Below are 20,958 nucleotides of genomic sequence, written 5' to 3'. Positions count from 1 at the left end.
TCCCAGCGTTTCATTGCATCTGTATCTTTAGGATAAATCCCCAGCAGTGCAATTGCTGGGTCATAGGGCAGATCTATTTTTAACTCTTTGAGGAACCTCCACACAGTTTTCCAGAGTGGCTGCACCAGTTCACATTCCCACCAACAGTGCAAGAAGGTTCCCTTTTCTCTCCATCCTCTCCAACATTTGTGGTTTCCTGCCTTGTTAATTTTCCCCATTCTCACTGGTGTGAGGTGGTATCTCATTGTGGTTTTGATTTGTATTTCCCTGATGGCAAGTGATGCAGAGCATTTTCTCATGTGCTTGTTGGCCAGCTAACATCATTCTCAATGGTGATAGACTGGATGCATTCCCCCTAAGATCAGGAATAAGACAAGAATGTCTGCTCTCACTACTTCTATTCAACATCGTCTTGATGGTTCTAGCCAAAGCAATTAGGAAAGAAAAACAAAAGGCATCCAGATTAGAAAGAAAAAAGTAAACTATATTTTTGTAGACAATGTGATCTTATATATGGAAAATACCAAGGAACACACTTTGAAACTATTAGAACTAGACACAAGTTTAGCAAAGGTGACAAAACTCCATTTACAATAGCATCGAAAAGAATAAAATACCTAGGAATAAATTTAACAAAAGAAGTAAAAATCTTGAGCACTGAAAACAAAACATTGTTGAAAGAAATTAAAGAAGACCTAAATAAATGGGAAGACACCACATGGATCAGATTGTCATGTACAACAATTATTTGTGTACGATTGTCAAAATGGCAGTAGTATCTTCATGCCACTCAAACTCAACATGTCCCAAGTGGTGCTCAACTTTTCTTCAATGTCCACTCCTTTCCCAACACGGCCTATCTTTGGAATTGGCACACCCTTTGCCCACATGCTCAACCCAGAGAGTCACTCTGGCCTCTTTCTCCACAAGTCTAATCAGTCAAATTCTGTTATTTCTAATTGCTGGCTTCTCTTGATGCCATTCCCTTCTCTTTTCCTCTCTGATACCAACTTGCCTGGATTGCTCTAAACAGTCTCTTGGTGGGTGTTCCTGCTTCCCTTTCATCTTTTCAGCAGCAGGCAGCAAATATGATCCTGTCCTTTCCTGCCGAAGCTCCCAGGAACTTAGTATCCCAAAGTATATAAGGCAAGTCCGGCCCCTGTTCACCTTGCCCTCCCCATCTCCCACTACTCTCCTATGCACAAGCCATGTCTTGGCATCCTCAAAGATGCTTTGCACTCTTGCCTTGTGTCTTTCTGCACATCGTCGCTTCTGTTGTCCAGCTAATTGACCTTCTCCTTTGGTCATAGGAAGCTTTCCCTGTCTCAGACTAGGTGGGCCTCCCTGCTGTATACACAATACGTGGTGGGGCAGTGTGTGGCCTTGGTGTTAGGCAGGGCTGTCCTAGGCCCTATGCCCATTTTCAGTGTACTCAGTTTCCTTGCTGAGTCTGTCCTCTCCCCTGTGAAATGTGGTTAATTCTAGTCCTTCCACAAAGGGTGGTTCTGTGGCTTGAATGTGATAATGCACTTACCCTGGGCAGCAAAACAGCAGGCCACAATAAATGCTGGCTGTCATGGCTACAGTTTCACTGTCTGCTGCCTATGCTCTGTTCGCAGCTATTTCCTTGCTGGAGCTTGCACATAGTAGGCACTCAAAAATGTCAGCCGAAGGGATAAACTAGGGAGAAGAGACTGCATTTGTATGTGCCTTCAGAATGTGATTTTTGTGATGCTGGGTGGGCCCCTGCCAAATCACTTCAAGGCACCTGGAACTTTTTCTAAAGACACAAATGATTTATTTTTGAGAAGAAGGAAGTGGAAGGAACAGCTTAGGGAGTCCCTGCAGAAACACAGCCCAGGGTGGCCTATACTTGACAGCTAAGGGAGTCTAGCTCTGGGCCCAATGCCCAAAAACATGCCTATTGCAGGTAGACTGGAAGGGACTAGGAAGAGCTCAGCAAGGAGGAAGTTTTCCTCTCCACCTGTCCTTCAAGGGTGCAGTTTGACTGTAGCCAGATAGTGCTGAATTGCTGGGAGACTTGTTCCGCTGAGCAGAGACTGCCTCAGTTCCACCACTGGTCCAGGCAGGAGCCAAAGTCCCACCCATGGGCAGCCTTGGCTCCAGCTGGCCTGTGAGGTCATCGGCAGTGGGCACAGCACCTGTGGGTGGGAACCCTGCATGGGGATGGCGCTTACACTACATGGCATCTTTGCCAGCAGGGCATACCTTTAAAAAGGAGAACAAAGCAAATGGAGGTTGGATATAGAAAGGAAATGGTTACAGGGAAGTAAACACAAGCAAAAATCCCAAATATATCTAGAAATAAAAAGCCAAAATTAAATTTAAAGTGAAAGTCAGTGTTTATGCAGTAGAGCCATTTGGAGAAAATGACTCATTTCGTAAAGGAACAGATGTTCTCATTTGCATAGTCTCTGGAGTCGCAAATGGACTTCACCCTGTCCCCTCAGCACGCATGCCCTGCAGCTGGTGGCACTTGATTTGTGACACTGAAGGAGTGTTTACATTAGTGTAATCTCTGGTCCCATATCCAGGGGTCTCCTTGTAGGAAAGACTTTCTCCACTGGATGAGAAGGCAGTCTGGAAGGGGCTGCAGTTTGCCTGCCCTTCCCAGATGCCCATGGGCCCCAGATGCCTTAGTAGTAGTAGATGTGCAACAGGACTATAGTCGATATCAAGAGGAACCCGCTGGCATTGGCAATTTCTCTCCAGAAGGGCATCTCTGACGTGTCATCATACTCTGTCCCTTCCAACACGTCACCGTGCTGTGTCCCTTCAGATATGTCATGGCACTTTGTTCCTTCCAACAAGTGCTCTATTCTTTCAGATATGGCAGCACTTTCCATGCTCTCCTCGGCTACCTCTTTTGGGGCCAGTTTGGGGCCTGGCTGTGGCTCTAGTCCACAGAACACATCCCACATCTTCCAGAGGCAGCCCTCGGCCTCCTCGAATACATCTGGAATAGAAGGAACAGGCAAAGGTCAGGAGGACACAAGAAGGAGGACTTTCTATGGTGTCCCATCTTAGCGGGCAGTCCCACAGGAAGACCAAAAGACTGTCTCCAATATGAGGGTCAGTCCTCAGCCCCTGCTACGGAAGCCCTACCACTATCCTCAGAGACCTGGGAGAGTGGGATATGGGATGAGGGCTCAGGGAGTGCGGTGGTGGTGGGGCGGGAACTGCCTGGGGGCATGCTTGCTTTCTACTGGCAGAGCCTTCAGCTGGGTCCCGGTCCTGGAGCGCCCACCCTTCTCTGTCTTAGGCACATGGCTGAACACAGCTGGACAGGTCTAGAGCAAGTGGCTGCTCCTCTAAATCTGCCTCCCCAGTCGCTACTCTCCAGAGGCTGGAAGAAACCCCTAATTCCTGGAACCAGACACTGCTCTCCATGGCAAGCTCTCAGGGAATGTATCACTCTCACGGCCTGTCCCAAAGTAAGTCACTCTGGGCACTTGAATTACAGGAACGCTTCCGTTCAAATTAGCGAAAACGCCTTCTGAGGCTTAAACGTCGCTGAGTCTGTCAGGATAGCTCCTGCGGGCTGCTGCGGGGCCTGCGGAGGCGCAGATCAGCACCACGGCTAGCTCCCGCACGCTGGAGCGGGTCCCTTGGCCGCGGCCGCCTGGTCCGAGAGCCGCACCCGGCAGTGTTCGCTGTGACCTGTTCTCTGTCTCATTCTGTTGGGCAGCCTCCCTGCCAGCTGTGACCTGAGGCTGAGGCGGCACCAGGGATGATGGAACCCGTCGGCCAGGGATAGAGAAACCTCTGTTACAAGGGGAGAGAGGCTGCAGCCAGAGGGCTCCAAAGCCAGGGACCCATCTCTTGTCAGTGCTGAGAAGTCCTGAGTGTCACACTCTCCACACTCATGTTATATAGTCATGCAGTGCCTGGCTGACATGAAGCCTGGGGCAAGTTACTTAACTGTTCAGTGCCTCAGTTTCCTCATCTCTAAATGGGGATAATAATTGTACTTATCACAAAAGGTATAATTTAAACACTGCCTGGAACATCCCATGTGGGCAGTAAATATTAGCCACTATCATTATCATTGTTGTCATCCTCCTCCCACGACTGTGGAGGGAGAAGAGGAACTAGGAGGTGCACCAACAATAAGCCCCCGGTACACTGTTGGCCCCCAGTGAGCCTGTTCCCCCCATGCAGAGAAGAGAAATTTGCAGGGAGCCTTGCATCCACGAGGTATGTGGGGCAGCCTTACTCTGGAGAGTCTACTCCTCTGCTCTGCACCTGCCCAGGGCCTCCTCTACAGATGTCAGGAGGCAGCCTGAGGCCTCTCTGGGCTCTGAACTTCCTTAGCAGGAGTGGAGGGGGGGCCCAGATTGCTGCCTCCTCCCCTAAACTCACAGGCTCCCCAGGCACTGTCTGCCTGAGACTCAGGACTAATCTCATTAGGCTTTTATCCTTGTTTGCGTCAGGGCCCCAAGACACTCAGGTCACCCTCCCCTGTGGCCCCAACACTCCCTTTCTGACCCCATCTGCTGAAAACCTTCCTCTGGGCCTTCTGGAGCACCTTCATGGAACATTGTCTCTTTGCTTGCTGAGACTCAAAGCTAACTGTCCTCAGACTTCTTTCCCCAGAGCCCTCTCCCCCTTTCCTCCCCCAGACTGCTCTTGAGGTACAGCATCATCTCTGTGAGGCTAATCCCGCGACAAGTCCTAAGGCCTCACTTTGCTGGGCGCATCATTGTTTGCCTTCCCTCCACGGCTCCTCATCTCCTGCAGTGCCCTTTGCTTCATGCTTGTGCCCAACCCCCAGGCCCAACCCCTTGTCTCCTCGCCCTACCCTGCCCCTCCAAGGGTGGCTCACTGCATCTGCTGCTTCTTCCCAGCCCAGAAGGCTCCACACAGAAGTCCAGAGACACCTCAACCTCAACACCCAGAGGGGCAGAAGAGCCTGGAAGAGCATTTCTGGGAGGGGTGACTGTGGAGCAGGGGTGCTAGGGTGACAGTGCAGGCAACACCCACCCAGAACACTCTAAACAGGATCCCCCTGCAGGTTTTGGGTCTTCCTTCTCACCTGGCTGTGCTCTGGGTGTGGGTCTCTTCCCTTGTATTTCTGCATTCAAATCTATCCTTTCGTCTTGGCTATCTCGTAAACTCCAACAGAGCCGGTGGAGCTAGGGGGAGAGCAGGGGCACGTCGCCACCCAGGGCCCTGTCACAGACCGTAGCCAGCCACGGCTGGCAGCTAGACACCAGGGTCTCCAAGGACTGAGACAAGACCTGGTGGTTCAACCTCAACATGAGACGGAAGGAACAGAGGCGAGTGGGGGAAAAGCATGGCACTTGGGAACCGTGGGTTTCTGTTTTGGCTCTGGTACCATGTGCTTCCATGGCTTTGGCACAGGGTGACACAACCTGCTTGGGCCTCAGGTGTATAGTAAGGGGTGGGAGGCAATGAGCTCTGGGCCCTGTCCAGTCCTGTGGGTCTAGGAACTGTGCCCTTCAGGGTGGGAGTAGCTGCCCATCCTCTCTGGTCTGCTGCTTCTGGTGGAGAAGGAGGTCCTCCTGGCTCTCAGAGCACTAACCCAGCCCAGAAGAGGCTTTATCAGGTTTACCTGGCCCCCCAGCTAAGCTGAGTTGTTCAAACTCAACAAGGCATTTGCAGATGTTGTAGGGATTTCCTTTCCTTTCTGCTTTGTGATTTTGTTCTCATTCTGAAAACACACATGGAAACTTTGGGGAGTAACAAAATCCAGCCAATTGTCGTCGCTTGTTTTTTTAGGGTCCACTAGGTGAACATTTCCACCAAGCCTATCCTGGAACAGATTTTGATCTATTATACTAGCTTCATTATATTTGAATCCCAGGACCCCCACCTCCAACATATGGCAGGGAGGTGAGTGGGCTGGGCTTGCCCCTCCCCAGCCAGCCCACTTCGAGACCTGCCCCAGCCCCACCTCTCAGACTAAAATGTCAAAACTAACATTCTGTTGCGTTAATGACAGAGACTGGGTTTAGCCTTTAATTGCTTCCTGTGATGCCATATGTATTCGTTTGCCTTCCCAACGACATTATCAACCTCTGAGGAAGAGGTTGCTGGGTGCGCTGGAAGAGCCTGGCTTTGTGTGCCTGCTGTCCTGCTTCCCGTGGTAGGTGGTGAGCAGAGGGCCTGGTCCACTGACATTGATCCAGAAGCTTCATTTTCCTATTTATCTCTCCCTCCCCTACTGGCAGCTGCTTTGTGTTCTCCAGAGCACCTGGCATACTGGAAGGCAGGTGGGAAACACTCAATAGGTACTTGGCTGCCTGAGAAGTGGGCACAACCAAAAAGTTGAGAGGAAGAGAACAGCAGACAATCTAAGCGATTAAGACCCTGAGCAACAGAAAATCAAGTTCATCACCCACCGCCAGTTTCTCAAGGTACTGGGATCAGGGAAGTCTCTCTACTGTCACTGATGCAGTGGGTATGCACATCCCAGACGATCCTGGCTGTCCTCCCCAGGTGCTCCATCCCTTTTCCAACTGGGCTCTGTGCACAGGAGAGGAATGAATCAAACAGAAACTGCAGAGCAGGAAGTGTAACCATAGGGAAAGCACAAAGTTGGGGTGGGGGAGAAGAGGGGGAACTGGAGGCAGCCTTCCACATTTATGGCTTTTACCCCGACCCCCGGAAAAATTACCAGACAGGCAAATAGTCTCACAAACCCATCTCCCCTTTAAACTTGGGAGGTGACGGGGCTTTCTGACTTGGGCCAGGTCCCCTGTGAAGCCTGCTGGACCTGCTGATGGAAGTGATCTAGTGGAGCCAGGTTGGGGCCCAGCCCTGCCACTTACCTAGTTTTGGTACCTTAGACAAGTGACTTAATTTCTCTGAGCTTAGACTCCCTATATTTCAACTGGGGTGACTGATACCTACCTCCTGGGATGTGGGAATGAGCATGCAGGAGAAGACTGAGAGGCACTCAGCCCTGAGCTGGCCACATGCAGCCGCCTGTATTCCTGTCCCCTCCCCCTTCCTACTGGCTTAATTCCCTGAGGGTAGGTGGCAGCTGGGACTGCCCTGATTACATTAATTCATACCGAGGTTAGGGAACTTAACACTTCTAAGGAAAATTTGCATTTTAAAAGCCAGACTTCTCATTCTAAGTGGCTACCTAAATGGTGGACTGATGAGAAGCTTTTCAGTTGAGTTTTGTTTTTGAGGCAGGGCCCTTTCTCCATTATTTGCCTATTTCTAACCCCCCCCCCACTCCCAGCCCCCAGCCTTCCCACTTTCAAAAAGAATGCAGGAATTCAATAACTCTTCAAAACTAGTGGAACCAAGTTACTGCTCCTTGGGGCGCTGGGACTGAAGGTTGACCCCAGAACAATCTCATGGCCACACTTACATGTTTATCTGGAATCAGGTCTGTGAATAAGGAGGTCCCTGGGATGGTGAAAAAACTGATTATGAAGGGAATTACAGCAAAGTAGAGGTGGTGCACGCTGCAGATAATCAGGGGGCACTTGCTGTTTGCCTCACAGCTCCAAGGTCCGTAGGCAAACTCAGACAACATTTGAGAGAAGCCAATCAGAAGTCCTCTGGTCAGCCCCCAGAAGGCACCCTACCAAAGGAGTAGCCACAAGGGAGTCACTTGGTGGGAGATGGGTGGTGAGACAAACCTTCAACCTCACCTCCCCACTAGTTGAGTTCTGAAGTTAAACTCATCACAACAAAGGTTTTAAATACCTTGTGGAAGGAAGCAGAATGTAAGCACCAGTGAGGAGGCCATACCTTCTTGGGTTGAAAAAACACCTAAGACACCTGCACTCTCTCTTAGGCCAAAGAACTTAAGAAACACTGGAAACACTTTTAAGTAAGATAATGAATAGGCATCTCAAATGTCAATGTTCAAAAAGACCCCAGTCTTCCCCATGGGCTGTGGGTGATACCTCTATCCCCCTGGTTGCTCAGGTTGAAACCTCAGGAGTCATCCCTACTCCCTTTCTTTCCATCCTGTCCTTCTACCAACCCATCAGCAAATCCTGTTGGCTCTGCCTCCAAAATGTGTCCAGAATCCTATGGCTGCCACCCTAATCCTGAACCACCATCTTCTCTCACATAGGTGACCTTCTTCCCTGGCCTCCTGCTTGCCCACTGTCCTCACAGAAGCCAGAGTGAGCTCTTCAAAGCATGTATTAGAAAATGCCATGCCTCAGGCAGCCTGGATGGCTCAGTGATTTAGGGCTCCCTTCAGCCCAGGGCATGATCCTGGAGACCCGGGATCGAGTCCCACATCAGGCTCCCTGCATGGAGCCTACTTCTCCCTCTGTCTGTGTCTCTGCCTCTCTCTCTCTCTCTCTCTCTCTCTCTGTCTGTCTCTCATGAATAAATAAATAAATCTAAAAAAAATTTTTTAAAAAGAAAATGCCATGCCTCTGCTTAAACTATCCAATGGCTTCTCGTGGCCTGCCATCAGAGTAAAATCTCAACCCTGCCCACGAATTGCCCTCACCTGGCTCTGCCAGTCTCCCCTTGGGTCATTCCACTTAAGCCCCTGTGTGCAACCTTCCTCCTGCATGTTGAACCTGCCTATTTGCTCTTGGCTCAGGCCTTTGCACTTGCCCTTCTCTCTGCTTGGGTGTCTCCCTAGATCTTGGTATTTCTGGCTCACCCTTCAGGGTTCAGATTCAAGGTCATTTTCTTAGAAGTCTATCCCTACCATCTTGGCTAAGGTCCTTGTATACCCCCTGCCCCCAGAGCCTGCCTTGATACCCTTCACAATCCTTTTTTTTTTTTTCCACAATCCTTTTTTTATCTTTTAAGTAATACTGCATCACTATCAGAAATCTTTATCTGCTTATTGGGTATCATCTGTCTCCTACCAGGCTGTCAACTCTTTAGAGTAAGAACATCACCTTGTCTCTGGAGCTGTACTTGGAGCCTGACTTAGATGAGGATGGATGTCAGAGGAGACAGAAGATACAGTATGTGGGCAAATATCTTGGAGAAAGACCTGAAACCAAAAGACAGGTGGACAATCCACAGGAAGGAGATGTGCTGAATGGGAAGATCTAGAAACAGATGGGCAGCAGAAGCCAGATGAGAATGCCATCTGAAGCAGAGTGGGGGAGAGAGGGCCTAGAGAAACTCTCTAGGTCAAAGAGGGTACCTTCAATGTCCTTGTAACCTTGGACCAGGGGCAGAGAACCACTGACCAGATCCCCAGTTTTCCTTGGCAGTAGGCCCTAATACCTCAATGTTGGTGTCATCAGTGGGAGGCAGATTCTTATGACAAGCCTGTTCCTCTTGCCCCTGCCACTTCTCAGCAGAGAGAAGCAGTTCTGGCATCTGCAGAAGCCAGTCCCCTTCCCCCTACATTCTTGGTGCGCAATTGGTCTTGGTGAGCTGAACAGAGCAGGGAGCACTAGATTGGTCTAGAGGACTGGATACCTGATATGGGCCCTTAGGAAGCACCAGCCAGGTGGAAGAGGAAAAGGATATTCCTGATAAAGTGAACAGTTTATGCAAGTGAAGGGAGGCCAGAGAAGGCATATTGGCAGTTAGGCAATCAGCACTGTAAATGGTTAGGAATGGCTGGAGCCCTGGGGCTGTGCATCAAGAGGGCAAGGGCCAAGAATTAGGCAGGGGCCAGATCACACAGCATCTCATACACTGTGCTCAGGAACTTATCAGGCCCAACTACTCAGTGTTGTTAGGGGAAACAAGTTAAGATATGATCCAAATAACAAATAAAAACCTTCTGGCAAACTATGCTTTCAAAGTCATGGATAAGGGCACCTTGGCGGCTCAGTTGGTTAAGTGTCTGACTCTTGATTTTGGCTCAGGTCTTGATATTAGGGTTGTGAGACAGTCTTGTGAAGGGCTCTGTACAGAGCATGGAGCCTGCTTAAGATTCTCTCTCCCTCTGCCCCCTCCCCCTCCGTCTCTCTAAAAAAGAAAGTCTTATGTATAAAATTATTGAATCATTAATTGGGATCTTTAGGCTTTTTTAAAAAAATTATTTATTTGATAGAGGGCAAGAGAGAGAGAGCATGAGCAGGGTGAGGGGTAAAGGGAGAAGCAGACTCCCCACTGAGCAGGGAACCAGACACAGGGCTCAAACTGGGGACTCTGGGATCATGCCTTGAGCCAAAGGCAGACACTTACCCAACTGAGCCACCCAGGTGCCCCTGTTTTTTTCAATTTATTTATTTATTTAGACAGAAACAGAGAGAGCATGAGTGGGAGGAGGGACAGAGGGAGAAAAAAAAATCTCAGACTCCCCACTGAGCAGGAAGCCCAACTCAAGTCTCCATCCCAGGACCCTGAGATCATGACCCCAGCCAAAAGGAAATGCTTAACTGACTGAGCCACCCAGGCACCTCAGAATCTTCAGTTTTAAGAATGCTTGGAAGAGATGGTCTTCACTGAAGGAAAGGCAAAAGGAGCTTGTGACTGTACATCTCCCTGTGGGTATGAAATCTCTAAATATGACACATCCATGTACAGAGGCAACAGAATAATATTTTCTTACACTCTGATATGTGTGAGGGAGGAGCATGCACACTACATCATCTATGACATAGTTGAAAGTTGATTACATTGCAAAAGGAGGAAAACAAATCAGAGCTTGCCTTTTTCCTGCATGCATAAGGGAGCTCAGACCAAATCTGCCCAGGAAGAAATTATCTTTTGGAAAGCAAATGATACAATGGTGTGAATTCTTGAAGCACAAGAGACTCCTCTAAGGCAGGTCTTTCTTTCTTTCTTTTTAAAAAATATTTATTTATTTATTTATTTATTTATTTATTTATTTATTTATTCATTCATGAGAGACACACGGAGAGAAATAGAGGAAGAGACACAGGCAGAGGGAGAAGCAGGCTCCATGCAGGGATCCTGATGTGGAACTCGATCTAGGGTCTCCAGGATCATGCCCTGGGCTGAAGGCAGCACTAAACCACTGAGTCACCAGGGCTGCCCAAGGCAGGTCTTTCAAAGACAACTATGATATGAAGGCAAGCCCTCACACTGTGTCATGCAGTGGCCATGCCAACACCTACGTACTTGTTCAGTGATTCTCTTGCAAAATATGACAAGCAGAGAGATGGCAGCAATGGGTGGGGTCAGGTAACTCATAACTGCATGCGTGTATTCAAACAGTTGTTCACTGTACTCTGTTTGTATAACAGGGACCCACATGATGGTGACAGCAAGTAATATTATAACAAAAACCTGTAAATTAAACCAATAGTCAAAGACAATTTAATGAGCTTTCCTCTCCTGTCAATAAAAATATCTATCTATTAAAAATAAATGGACACTGAGTGTCCATTTGCCTGTTACTAGATCATGGATAGATTTTCACATTTGGAGTGTTAATTTCTTCAGGGTAACACATTTTAAGATAGTTCAGACAGGTTAGTAAGCACATGATTTTGAGAATTGCAACTGGTTCAGAAACTCATTTAAATTTTGCTGAAAATTTTATGAAACTGAGTTGAGGCTCCAAATGTTCATTGCTTTTTCTAAGTAAAAGTTTTAAAATGTGTTCATATATAAAATTACACTAAATCAAATATCATCCCAAAGATGAATAAATCTTAGCTCTTAGTCAACAAGGGCTTAAACATTATTATTCAGAGTGAATGACTCTAAGTTACAAAGGACTAATTCCTTGATAGTCAAAGAAGATACAAGATGTGAATACCCACCCAAGCAATGACAGGATAGTTTGCCTGGGACTAACCCTCCCACAGATAACAATGATAAATTGTGGGTCAAATACAAAGCAATAACACTGAAGGGAGCCAAAAGTAGGCAAAAATAGGAGAGGATTTAATCCTTGAAAGGATACAACCATACTGGGTGCTATCTATATTACCCAGCTTTTTTCCTGAGGGCTCTCCCTAGCCTGCATGGTGTGGGTGGCTAGAAGTTAAGCAGAGAGCCTCACCCTTACTAGGCTGAGGTGTCAGAAGATGGAGGTTGGGGATTCAGAGTGGTTGAGAATGTTGGGGAGAAATTCTAGAAAGGAGGGAGCCACAGAGCAAGGAGATCCAATCTGTGTATAAACTTCCCTTATGCCTTTGGCTGATCCCTGGACTATTCATGTGTGGAAGAATCTCCAAATAATCTACCAACAAGCACCTGCTGGAAAGCAGAAAAAGTTGAGCAAAGACTTCAGTGGCTGCCTACAGTGGGAAAGATAGAAATTGGGAGTTTGAATCTCATTGAATTAGAGGGCCTAACTTAGGCTTTTCCCTGAAACTTCTAAAGAGCCTGCCTTAGAAATAGAGACTAAATCCCAAGACTAAGAATTTGCCATAAAACTAAGTGAGACAGAAACTGACCCACCCTAATAAAGTATAAAACCAGGACTCTACGAGTTTAAGGTGATCAACTGGTAATTTACCTGCATGCTTGTATACTTTAGGAGACCACGATCAGAATCTCTACAATGTATTATTCATAATATTCAGTATACAATAAAATTTACTAGGCACAGGAATAAGAAAATATGACCTTCAGTCAAGAAAAAAAAAGTAATCAATAGGAATGGATCCCACAATGTATCAGATATTAAGATCACCAGACAAGGAGTTCAAAGCAGCTATTATAGCTATGTTCAAGGACTTAAAGGAAATGAAGGTTGTGAATGAATAGATGGGAAATCATGACAGAAAACTGGAAACTATAAAAACTTTAAAAAAGAACCAAAATAAAAATTTTAGAACTGAAATTCTAGTTCAGTATAAGGCATGAAAAATTCACTGGTTGGCTTTAATGAATTGGAAATGGTATAAGGGCCAATAATCCCAAAGGCAGACTGATAGAAATCTAAACTGAAGAACACAGGGAAAAATTTAAAACAAATTTTTATTTTTATTTCTTTATTTTTTATTTATTTATTTTTTTTTAATTTTTTTTTAATTTTTATTTATTTATGATAGTCACACACAGAGAGAGAGAGAGAGAGGCAGAGACATAGGCAGAGGGAGAAGCAGGCTCCATGCACCAGGAGCCCGACGTGGGATTCGATCCTGGGTCTCCAGGATCGCGCCCTGGGCCAAAGGCAGGCGCTAAACCGCTGCGCCACCCAGGGATCCCTATTTCTTTATTTTTTAAAGATTTTATTTATTTATTCACAAGAGACACACAGAGAGAGAGAGAGAGAGAGAGAGAGAGAGGCAGAGACACAGGCAGAGGGAGAAGCAGGGAGAAAACAAATTTTTAATAGAGTTCACTAACTTTTATTTTATTAAGATTTTATTTATTTGAGGGAGAGAGTGTGCACATGAGTTGGGGAGAAAGGCAGAGGGAGAGAATGTCAAGCAAACTCCACTCTGAGCACAGAGCCTGATATGGGGCTCAAGCCCATGATCCTGAGATCATGGCCTGAGCTGAAACCAAGAGTTGGACACTTAACCAATTGAGCCTCTCAGGTGTTCCCAAATTTTAAAAATGTAAAGCAAATACACCTCAATGATCTGTGAGACAATGTAGAAAGGACTAATCTGTGTGTAAATAAAGTCAAGAAGAGGAGAGATGGAGTGGAAAAATATACAAAGAAATAATGATAAAAAATTTCTCCTGATTTGGTGAAAGCCATTAATTTACAGATTTGGAAGCGCAACAAAACCAAATCAGAATAAACATAAACACATGCACACATACCCTTAAGCACATCATAACAAAACTGGTGAAAACCAAAAATGAAGAGAAAATCTTGAAAGCCATAGGAAAAAAGACATTACATACCAAGAGCAGCACTATGAGCTATGGCTGACTTTTTTCTTATAAGAAATAAGAAGACAAAAAAAAAAAAAAAAGAAATAAGAAGACAGAAGAGAATGAAAGAGCATCTTTAAAGTGGTGGGAAAAAACACTGTCAACCCAGAATTTTGTATCCAGCAAAAAATCCTTCAAAAAATAAAAACAAAATAAAAACATCTTCCAATAACCAAAAACTGAGAGAATTAGTCACCAGCAGACCTGCATTATAAGACGTGCTGAAGAAAATTCTTCAGAGTGAAGGGAAATAACACATATTGAAAACTCCATCCTAAAGGTTGGAATGATGAGCACCAAAAAGATAAAACATGGGTAAATATAAAATGCTATATGTATATTTTTTATTTTAATTTATTTTAAAGGCAATTGCTTATAGCAAAAATTATATTGCTATCACTGTATTATGCACCAATGTATAAAATATATGGCAACCATAACACAAAAAATGGAAGGGGAAAAATGACATATACTGTTCTAAGATATTTACATTTTACATAAAATGATACAGTATTAGCTTTAAGTAGACTAAGATAGATTAATAATGCTGATTATAATGCCTAGAGAAACCAAAAGAAATTAAAATGGAATATTAAAAACTATTTCCAATCATATTAATGATAATATTAAATGCAGATGGACTTAATTTTCAAAAGGCAGAGATTGTCAGATTAGATAAAAAAATTAAGATCCAACTACATGGGACTCACTTTAAATATATTTAAAGGTTAAAAGTAAAAGATGTTACAAACACTAAGCATTAAAAATCCAGGATGGGCTATATTAATAACAAAGTGAGCCTCAAGACAAAGAATATCATTAGAGACAAAAAGGTACATTTCATAATGATGAAAGCATTAATTCCTCAGTAAACCATAACAAGCATAAATGTGCAAACACCTAATATGAGAATTTCAATATGTATGAAGCAAAAATACAGAAACAATTGCAGCAAAGGAGAAATAGACAACTACACAATCATAACTGAAGAGTTTAATACCCCTTGCTCATTATAGAATATACTGAGTGTATGTATGTGTATGTGTGTGTGTATATATATAAAGCTATATATACAACAGAAATACCAGACAAAAATTAAGAAATGTCAACAAATTTCAAAAGATTAAAATGTAATATAGAGTGTATTCTTAGATCACAATGTAAATAACTTAGAAATCAACAATAAAAAAGCAAAGTACCAAAAACTTGGAAATCCAACAGCAAAATTCTAAATAATCCATGAATAGAGTAAAAACATCATAAGCAAATTAGAAAATATTTTGAACTGAATGAAGATGAAAACACAATATATCAAAATTTGTAGGATGCAGCTAAGGCAGGCCTTTGAGGGAAATTTATAACTTTAAAAGGTAATCATAAAAAATAAGGCTTTAAGGCAATGATCTGAATTTCCACTTTAAGATGGAAAAAAAGAAAAGTAGAGTAAATTCAGAAGGAAAAGAAAAGATGAGAAAGAAAAACAGAAATCAATGGAGGAAAACAGACAAAAATCAAAAGAATAACAATTCAAAAAGTTGGTTCTTTGGAAAGATTATTAAAATTGACAACCCCCTAGGCAAGTTTGATCAAATAAAGATAACCCTCCACACACTAATTATTGATATCAAGAATTAGAGATGGATCATTATTGCAGATATTGAAAGGATAATGAAAGTATGGGAGATGAACAGAGCCATCATAGTGAAGATGCTTCTGGACATCCTGCTCATTAAGTATACCAGCAAAAACAAGCTAGGCAAATAACCTGCACCAAGATCAGGACTGAAATACACTAACGGGGTGATTTAGCTTGACAAGTCTGATTACCAGATATCCAATCTGGCAAGATGGCTTCTCCCAAGAGCATGCCAAAAGATGCATGGATGATGGCAAAATCCTGAACGGTATTGACATTACAGAATATACAAGTCAAAAGTCATAAATCAGATGTTGGAGTTTGTATTCTGATGTGTGCCCACAATTCTAGATGATGTAAAAATTTATTTAAACCATGTTAAAAAAGGTACAGTTTTTTTTTTTTAAGATTTTATTTATTTATTCATGAGAGACACAGAGAGAGGCAGAGACACAGGCAGAGGGAGAAGCAGGATCCATGCAGGGAGCCCGATGTGGGACTTGATCCCAGGACTCCAGGATCATGCCCTGGGCGGAAGGCAGGTGCTAAACCGCTGAGCCAGCCAGGTGTCCCCAGGGTTTTTTTCTTTCTCTTTTTGTATATTTTTGTATTGAAGTTCGATTTGCCAACATATAGCATATCATCCAGTGCTCATCCCATCAAGTGCCCCCCTCAATACCCCCGTCAGTGCCAGTCTCCCAGTCACCCCAACCCCCCGCCCACCTCCCCTTCCACCACCCCTTGTTTGTTTCCCAGAGTTAGGAGTCTCTCATGTTCTGTCTCCCTCTCTGATATTTACCACTCATTTTCCCTCCATTACCTTATAATCCCTTTCACTAGTGTTTATCCTATCCATATGAATGAAACCATATAATGTTTGTCCTTCTCTGACTGACTTACTTCATTCAGCATAATACCTTCCAGGTCCATCCACGTTGAAGCAAATGGTGGGTATTTGTAATTTCTAATGGCCAAGGAATATTCCATTGTATACATAGACCACAGCTTCTTTATCCATTCATCTTTCGATGGACACCAAGGCTCCTTCCACAGTTTGGCTATTGTGGACATTGCTGCTAGAAACATCAGAGTGCAGATGTTCCAGAGTTTCATTGCATCTGTATCTTTGGGGTAAATCCCCAGCAGTGCAATTGCTGCGTCACAGGGAAGATCTATCTTTAACTCTTTGAGGAACCTCCACACAGTTTTCCAGAGTGGCTGCACCAGTTCACATTCCCACCAACAGTGCAAGAGGGTTCCCTTTTCTCCACATCCTCTCCAACATTTGTTGTTTCCTGTCTTGTTAATTTTCACCATTCTCACTGCTGTGAGGTGGTATCTCATTGTGGTTTTGATTTGTAAGGAAAGGTACAGTTGATACAAATGACATGTGATTGGCAATCCAGTGTCATCCTGACCACTTATTATTATTATTTTTTAATTATTTATTTGACAGAGCACACATAATCAGGGGAAGTGGTAGACAGAGTCAGAGAAAGAGGGAGAAGGAGGCTTCCCGTTGAGCAGGGAGCCCAATATGGGGCTTGATCTCAGGACTCCGGGATCATGACCTGAGCTGAAGGCAGATGCTTAACCTACTGAACCACTCAGGTGCCCCCCATTTTTTTCTTATAAAAGCTTTATTGTTTGGGGGACCTGGGTGGCTCAGTAGGTTAAGTGGCTGACTCTTGATTTTGGCTCAGGTTATGATCTCAGGGTCATGGGATTGAGCCCTGCATCTGGCTCCCTGTTTGGCAGGGAGTCTGCCTGAGATTTTTTTTTTCTCTACCCCTCCTCCACTCACATGTGTTCTCTCTTTCTTAAATAAATAAATAAATAAATACATCTCTTTTTTAAAAAGCTTTATTGTTTTATCTTTCACAATCTGATATACAACAGAAACAGATTTTGTGAGGTAAGAATCAACATTCTTCTTTCCATAAATAGCCAAATCACCCAGGACCATTTATTGAAAACCCTTCTCACTTTTCCTACTGTATTACACTGAAATCTTTGCCATAAATAATGTGACTGTATACCTGTGGGCCTTCTGTATTCTGTATTTTGTTTCATTGATTTGCCTATATTTGTGCCAAAAAACCATGCTGTCTAATTAGTGTCACTTTACAGTAGATATTGGCATCTCTTAACTTAAATTCTCCAGCTTGGCTCATCTTGAAGAATTGCTTTGGCTTTTCTTTTTTGGTGAAGAGCACCAGAAAGAGTAAATATGTGGGAAATACGAATGTAGATTAGCTTTTGAAAACATTAATAAGAAAAAAACCTCTCTGGGATTTATAACATATGGAAGCAAAGCATAGCAACAAGAATAGCAGAGGCTAAATGGAGCTTAAATATTTGCAGGTTCTAGAGTTATCTGGGATATGGTAAAAGATAAAACTTGTACTAGACTATGATATATCAAGGGTGAGAGTAATCTGATCTCTAGACTAAGCAGTAAAAAAATAGCTCAAGAATGTTTAACTGACAACTTGTTTAAAAGAAAATATGGAATAACTCCAGTTTTATTGAGATATAATTGACATATCAGTCTTGATATGAGTCTTAAATTCACTTTTAACTCTTAACAGTTTGTCTATAAAGTATTTTATGATAATTTTATTTCTATCCTCAGGCCATTTGTCTCCTTTTCTTACCTTTTGTGTAGCATAGCACCTCCAGCACAATGCTGAATAAAAGTGGTTATAGTGGACATATGTGTCTAGTTCCTAAACTCAGAGAAAAAGTTTTTCAGATGTAAACATTAGGTATAATATGCGCTATAGGTTTTTCAATATATAAGAGCCAGTGTAGGGCAGCCCTGGTGGCTCCGCGGTTTAGCGTCACCTTCAGGCCAGAGGGGGAGAGGGGGATCCTTCAGGCCACGTTGGGCTCCCTGCATGGACCCTGCTCCTCCCTTTGCTTGTGTCTCTGCCTCTCTTTCTCTGTGTGTGTCTCTCATGAATAAATAAATAGAATCTTTTATTTTTATTATTTTTATTATTTTTAAGATTTTATTTATTTATTCATGAGAGACACACACACACGGAGAGAGAGAGAGAGAGAGAGAGAGAGAGGCAGAGACACAGGCAGAGGAAGAAGCAGGCTCCATGCAGGGAGCCTGATGTGGGACTCGATCCTGGGTCTCCAGAATCACGCCCTGGCCTGAAGGCGGGCACTAAACCTCTAAGCCACCCAGGGATTCCCCAAAAAATAAAATCTTAAAAAAAAAAAAAAAAAAGAACCAGTGTAAAGGAATTCTTTTAAATTTTCTAAGAATTTTTTTTAAATAAAAGAGGTATTAAACATTCTAAATTATAAATTCATCTATTGTGATGAGTATATGATTTTCTCATGTTTTCAGTTTGTGGTCAAGTACATTGATTGATTTTTGAATAAAAAAAACCAACTATTGCATTCTTGGAATAAACCACAGATAGTCAAGGTGTATTTTTCTTTTTCTATGTTGCTGGACCTACTAATATTTTGTTAAAAATTTCTGCATCTATGTTTCAATTGCTATGATATGCATTTTACCACATTTTCTTTAAGCTTTCCTCAGTCTTATTTATTATTTATTTATTTATTTATTTATTTATTTATTTATTTAAGATTTTATTTATTTATTCATGAGAGACACGCAGAGAGAGGTGGAGACACAGGCAGAAGGAGAAGCAGGCTCCATGCAGGGATCCTGATGTGGGACTTGATCCCAGAACTCCAGGATCACACCCCGAGCCGAAGGCAGATGCTCAACCACTGAGTCACCCAGGCATCCCCCTCAGTCTTATTTTAAAGATGTTTCTCTTCAATGAAATTTCAGGATATAAAATCAACATACAGTAGCATACAAAATCACTGGTGTTTCTATACCCTAAGAATGAGTTACCTGAAAAAGAAATAAAGGAAATAATCTCAATTACAATAGCATCAAAACCAACAAAATACTCAGGAATAAATTTAAGAAAGGAGGTGAAAGATTTCTACACTGAAAACTGTAAGACATTGATGAGAGAAATTGAAGAAGACACAAATAAACAGAAAGATATTTTGTGTTCATGGACTAGACAAATTAATATTGTTAAAATGTCCATACTACCCAAAGCCATCTATAGATTCAATGCACTCCTTATCAAGATCCCAATAGCAAAAACAAAACAAAACAAAAAAAATCCCAATAGCATTTTTTATAGACATAGAGAAAATAATCCTCAAATTTGTTTGGAATGATAAAAGATCCTGAATAGCCAAAGCAATTCTGAGAAAGAAGAACAAAGCTGGAGGTATCACACTTTTTTAAAAAAAATGTATTTATTTTTTATTGGTGTTCAATTTGCCAACATATAGAATAACACCCAGTGCTCATCCCATCAAGTGCCCCACTCAGTGCCCATCACCCAGTCACCCCCAACCCCTGCCCACCTTCCTTTCTAACACCCCTAGTTCATTTCCCAGAGTTAGGAGTCTCTCATGTTCTGTCTCCCTCTCTGATATTTCCCACTTATTTTTTTCTCCTTTCCCCTTCTATTCCCTTTCACTATTATTTATATTCCCCAAATGAATGAGACCATATGTTTGTCCTTCTCCGATTGACTTATTTCACTCAGCATAATACCTTCCAGTTCCATCCACGTCGAAGCAAATGGTGGTATTTGTCGTTTCTAATGGCTGAGGAATATTCCATTGTATACATAGACCACAGCTTCTTTATCCATTCATCTTTCGATGGACACCAAGGCTCCTTCCACAGTTTGGCTATTGTAGACATTGCTGCTATAAACATCGGGGTGCAGGTGTCCAGGCGTTTCATTGCATCTGTATCTTCGGGTTAAATCCCCAGCAGGGTATCACACTTCTTGATTTCAAACTGTATCGCAAAGCTATAGTAATTAAAACAGTAGGCACTGGCATAAAAGCAAGTGCATAAAATAATAGAACAGAATTGAAAGCCCAGAAATAAACTATGCATATATGATCAACTAATATCAGACAAAGGAGTCAACAATTCTCAATAAAGAAAAGACAATCTCTTCAAAAAACAGTTGTGGGAAAATAGGATATTCACATGCAAAAGAATGAAACTAGACTCCTCTGTTATACCACTCACAAAACTTAAAGACTCAAAATGGGTTAAAGACTTAAAACAAGTCCTGAAACTTTAAAACTCTTAGAATAAAGCATAGGGAATAAGCTCCTTGACATGGGTCTTGGCAATGGTTTTTTGGACATGACTCCAAAATCTCAAGCAACAAAAGCAAAAATAAACAAGAGGGACTATGTCAAGCTAAAAAGCTCTGTGCAACAAAAGAAACAACAAAATGAAAAGGCAACCACAGAATGGGGGAAAATATTTGCAAACCACAAGTCTGATAAGGGGATAATATCCAAAATATATAAGGAATTCATATACAACTTAAAAGCAAAACAAAACAAAATGCCAAATAATCCAATTAAAAACTAGGCAAAAGACCTGAATAGACATTTTTCCAAAGAAGTTACTCAAATGGCCCATAGATATACGAAACAGTGCTCAACGTCACTAATAGTCAGGAAAATGCACATTAAAA

At 43.1% G+C, this 20,958-nt stretch overlaps 1 pseudogene; it reads right to left on the bottom strand.

Moving 5' to 3' along the window:
• Positions 1-3,524: 3,524 nt before the first annotated feature.
• LOC112676305 (sodium/glucose cotransporter 1-like) overlaps positions 3,525-20,958 on the bottom strand; it is a 90,797-nt pseudogene continuing 73,363 nt past the window's right edge.

This window comes from Canis lupus, chromosome 26 (genome assembly GCF_003254725.2).
Source record: "Canis lupus dingo isolate Sandy chromosome 26, ASM325472v2, whole genome shotgun sequence".
NCBI classification, from domain to species: Eukaryota; Metazoa; Chordata; class Mammalia; order Carnivora; family Canidae; genus Canis; species Canis lupus.
Note: the sequence above shows the minus strand (reverse complement) of the source record. Positions and strands in the feature narration are given on the sequence as shown.